Genomic DNA, 5039 nt, shown 5'->3' with positions numbered 1-5039 from the left:
ACTAACCATTTGATAAATTGCTCTAACCAAGCTAACTATACTTTGTTTAGTAGACTCTACACTTGCTGTTTCTTGTACTTGTCCATTGTATGACAGGTAGGAGAAAAGAAATTTCAACCTCATTTGATAGTTAACCGGAAAGAACCTTCTTGAGATTAAGGAGGGAAGCAAGAGGAAAAAGAGTTGTTGGTGCAGAAGAAGATGAGGAATACTTTGATATAACCATGGAGGATAATATGGAAAACCATCATGAAGAAGAGGTGAACAACCATGCCAGAAGAGGTGGAGCTAACCCTGCTGGGCAAGAGAGGAGAGTCTTGGTATCATATATCAATCCGAATCCAGGAAATTGTGGTAGCAGCATTCAGAGGCCAACCATCCATGCTAATAATTTTGAATTAAAGCCTCAGCTCATAACTCTTGTCCAAAACAACTGTTCTTTTGGAGGAAGTGCACAAGAGGATCCTAATGAGCATCTCACTAAATTCCAAAGGATATGTGACACGGTTAAATCTAATGGTGTTCATCCTGACACCTATAGATTGCTACTGTTTCCATTTTCTTTGAGAGAAAAGGTATCAAAATGGCTAGAATCATTCCCGAAGGAAAGCTTGACAACCTGGGAAGATGTAATGAGCAGATTCTTGACAAGGTTCTACCCTCCACAAAGAGCAAACAGGCTAAGAACTAAAGTGTAAACATTCAGACAGCAGGATGGTGAAACTCTTTATGAAGCCTGGGAGAGATTCAAAGACTTGACAAAGAAATGCCCCCCTGACATGTTTAATGAGTGGGTGCAAATTCACATCTTCTATGAAGGGCTGAATTGTGAATCAAGGAAAGCTGTAGATCACTCATCTGGAGGTTCCCTAAATAAGAAGAAGACCATTGAAGAAGCCATTGATGTTATAGAGACAGTGGCTGACAATGAGTATTTTTATGCCTCGGACAGAAGCAACAACAGGGGAGTCTTAGAATTGAACCATATGGATGCAATCTTGGCCCAGAACAAGATGATCACCAAGCAACTGGCTAAATTGACCAAACAAATGGAGAAGACTCAGGCTGTAGCTATCCACACTCAATCATCACCTCAAGAATATTTGGAGACAGAAGAAGGGGCTAACTGGGAGGAAGCTAATTACCTTGGAAACTCATCTAGGCAAGCTAATGATCCTTACTCCAAAACCTATAATTCTGGTTGGAAGAACCACCCAAACTTTGGGTGGGGGAACCAACAAAACCAAGGCCAAGACCACAGACCACACAATCCAATCCAGTTCAACAATTCCACTCACCAAAACTCCAACCAAAAACTATACCATACCACACAAAACACTCATTCACAGCCACCATACCACAACCATAACAACCACTCTCCACACCCCACTTCCAACCAATCAGCGCCACATGATGAGGATAGAATGGCCAGGATGGAAGCTATGCTTGCAAACCTTTGTAAGGAGTTTGAAGACATAAAGAAATTCAAGGAGGAAGTAATATCCAATCGGCAAAATCAAGATGCAGCCGCTCAGAAGCTTGAAGCACAAATTGGGTATTTTTCCAAACAAGCCCCTAGCTACAGTTCCAGTAGTGCTACTAAGACAATTTCAAGAGAGGAATGCAAAGCTATTACCCTTAGAAGTGGAAGAAAATTGGAAGAGAAGTCAATGGACACTGAAGAAGAGAAAGAGGAGGATAGTTCAATTAACAAGAAAGAAGCACAAACACCTACTCCTAGTTCATCAGAAGAAAAGGAAGCTTTAAAGCCATATGTCCCAAAGGCTCCTTACCCACAACGCCTAATGAAGAATGCAAAGGACAGCCAGTTCTCCAAATTTTTGGAGATTTTCAAGAAACTTCAGATCAACATTCCCTTTGTAGAAGCACTAGAACAAATGCCACTTTATGCTAAGTTTCTGAAGGAATTGATGACCAAGAAGAAAAGCTGGAGGAATGATGAAACTGTAATCTTAACTGAGGAATGTAGTGCTATCATCCAACACAAGCTACCCCAAAAATTGAAGGACCCAGGAAGCTTCCAAATTCCCTGCATCATAGAGGAAATAACAGTTGAAAAAGCCTTGTATGATTTGGGAGCTAGTATAAATCTGATGTCCTTAACTATGATGAAAAGAATGAAGATTGAGGAAGCCAAACCAACAAGAATGGCTCTCCAATTGGCAGATCGGTCATTCAAATTCCCTCATGGAGTAGTAGAAGATTTGCTAGTAAAAGTAGGAGACTTCATCTTCCCTGCTGACTTTGTGATATTGGACATGGAGGAAGAAGCTAAGGCTTCAATAATTCTGGGAAGGCCATTTTTAGCCACTGCTAGAGCCATCATTGATGTCCAAAAAGGTGAACTTACCCTTAGGCTACATGAGGAAAGGATGTTATTCAATGTATTCAAAGCCATGAGCTATCCACCAGAGTCACTGGGAGAGTGTATGAGGTTAGATGCAGTGGAAACTGTGGTGCAAGAAACCTTTGAAGAAGCACTTGAAGGATTAATAGAGGGTGATTCCATGTTAAATGTTGAGATTGCTGATGCCAACTCAGCTGCAATGCCTATTCCAAGTGCATTGGAGGAGAGGAAAAAGGAGAAAGAAGTACCAAAACTGGAGCTAAAAGCACTACCTCCTACTCTCAAGATGCATACTTGGGAAGTGATGGAAGTTACCCAGTAATCATCAACTCTGGCCTTAGTCCAGAACAGGAAGAGGAACTAATCAAGGTATTACAAAGGTACCAAGATGCCATTGGATGGACCCTTACTGACTTAAAAGGGATAAGCTCATCCATATGTATGCATAAGATCTTGCTAGAAGAAGATGCCAAGTCCTCCATTCAAGCCCAGAGAAGATTGAATCCTGTCATAAAGAAGTGGTCCAAAAAGAAGTGATGAAGCTATGGCAAGCAAGAGTCATTTATCCCATTTTTGACAACCCATGAGTGAGTCCTGTTCATGTGATTCCAAAGAAAGAAGGGATCACAGTTGTACCCAATGAGAAGAATAAACTCATACCCACTAGAACAGTAACAGGCTGGAGGATGTGCATTGACTATAGGAAATTCAATGAGGCAACTAGAAAGGATCATTTTCCACTTCCTTTTATGGACCAGATGCTGGAGAGATTGGCAGGACATGGATATTATTATTTTCTTAATGGATATTCGGGTTATAATCAAATAGTGGTGGATCCAAGAGATCAAGAAAAGACATCATTCACCTGTCCATATGGAGTTTTTGCTTACAGGCGCATGTCTTTTGGATTGTGCAATGCCCCTGCAACTTTCCAAAGATGCATGTTGTCTATTTTCTCAGACATGATTGAAAAATTCATTGAAGTCTTCATGGACTATTTCTCAGTTTTTGGAGATTCCTTTCCCAATTGCCTTAATCATCTTGCCTTAATATTAAAAAGGTGCCAAGAGACAAACCTAGTTCTAAATTGGGAAAAATGCCATTTCATGGTAACAGAAGGGATTTTCCTTGGCCATAAAATTTCTGAAAAAGGCATAGAAGTAGACAAAGCTAAGGTGGAATTAATTGAGAAATTACCTCCACCTAGTAATGTCAAGGCAATTAGGAGTTTTTCAGGCCATGCTGGTTTCTACAGAAGGTTTATCAGAGATTTTTCCAAAATTGTAAAGTCTTTGAGCAACCTATTAGTCTCTGATACACCTTTTGTATTTGATCAAAAATGCACACTAGCATTTGAAACACTGAAGAGAGAGCTTTTCTCAGCACCTATCATTGCCCCCACCTGATTAGAATTTGCCTTTTGAAATTATGTGTGATGCATCAGACCTGGCTGTTGGGGCAGTGCTTGGACAGAAGAAGGGCAATTTAGTGCATGTTATATATTATGCCAGCAAGGTTTTGAATGAAACTCAAAGGAATTATACCACTACCAAGAAAGAGCTACTGGCAATAGTGTTTGCATTTGACAATTTTAGATCTTATCTCATTGGATCTAAAGTGATTGTTTTTACTGATCATGCAGCACTAAAATATCTACTTGCAAAACAAGAGTCAAAACCAAGACTGATAAGGTGGATTTCGCTATTGCAGGAATTTAACATTGAGATTAAAGACAAGAAGGGAGTGGAGAACAAAGTAGCAAATCATTTATCCAGAATCTCCTGTGAAGAAGGTAGCACCCACAAATCAAGTGTCAATGAATTCTTCCCTGATGAGCAATTAATGCTGGTTCATAAGGCACCCTGGTTCGCAGACATTGCTAATTTTAAGGCAATTGGGGAGTTTCCTTCAATGATCAACAAGCATCAAAAGAGAAAACTCATCAATGATGTAAAATATTTCATTTGGGATGAGCCATACTTATTCAAAAAATGTTCAGATGGATTGCTCAGAAGATGTATTTCAGAGGAGGAAGGAAGGGAAGTTCTATGGAAAAGTCATGGTTCTTGTTATGGAGGCCATTTTGGAGGAGAAAGAACCACAGCAAAAGTCTTGCAGTGCAGATTCTTTTGGCCCACCATCTTCAAAGATGCAAGAGAGCTAGTGAAGAAGTGTAATGAGTGTCAGCGGGCTGGAAATTTGCCCAAGAAAAATGAGATGCCACAGCAATTTATCTTGGAACTTGAGTTGTTTGATGTATGGGGGATTGACTTTATGGGACCATTCCCAACCTCATACTCAAACAGCTACATTCTGGTGGCAGTGGACTATGTGTCCAAATGGGTGGAAGCCATTGCAACTCCTATAAATGACAACAAGGTGGTTTTGAACTTCCTAAGAAAAAATATCTTTAGTCGATTTGGAGTTCCCAGGGCACTTATCAGTGATGGAAGAAGTCATTTTTGCAACAGACCATTAGAAACCCTCCTCCTGAGATATGGGGTAAAGCACAAGGTTGCCACACTCTATCACCCCCAAACAAGTGGACATACAGAAGTGTCCAACCGGGAGCTGAAAAGGATCCTGGAAAAAACGGTGGGAGCTTCAAGAAAAGACTGGTCGAAGAAGCTGGATGATGCTCTTTGGGCATATAGGACAGCCTTTAAAACAC

The 5039-nt window shown here is 40.5% G+C and overlaps 1 non-coding gene across 1 annotated transcript; it reads right to left on the bottom strand.

The window, feature by feature from the left end:
- Nucleotides 1–677: 677 nt before the first annotated feature.
- LOC112773609 (small nucleolar RNA R71) lies at nucleotides 678–785 on the bottom strand. The gene has a single exon (XR_003188151.1). It is a non-coding gene; the product is annotated as a small nucleolar RNA R71 (small nucleolar RNA).
- Between the last annotated feature and the right edge of the window lie 4254 nt (nucleotides 786–5039).

Source organism: Arachis hypogaea, chromosome 18 (assembly GCF_003086295.3).
Source record: "Arachis hypogaea cultivar Tifrunner chromosome 18, arahy.Tifrunner.gnm2.J5K5, whole genome shotgun sequence".
Taxonomy (NCBI): domain Eukaryota; kingdom Viridiplantae; phylum Streptophyta; class Magnoliopsida; order Fabales; family Fabaceae; genus Arachis; species Arachis hypogaea.
This window is presented reverse-complemented; position numbering and strand designations above follow the sequence as displayed.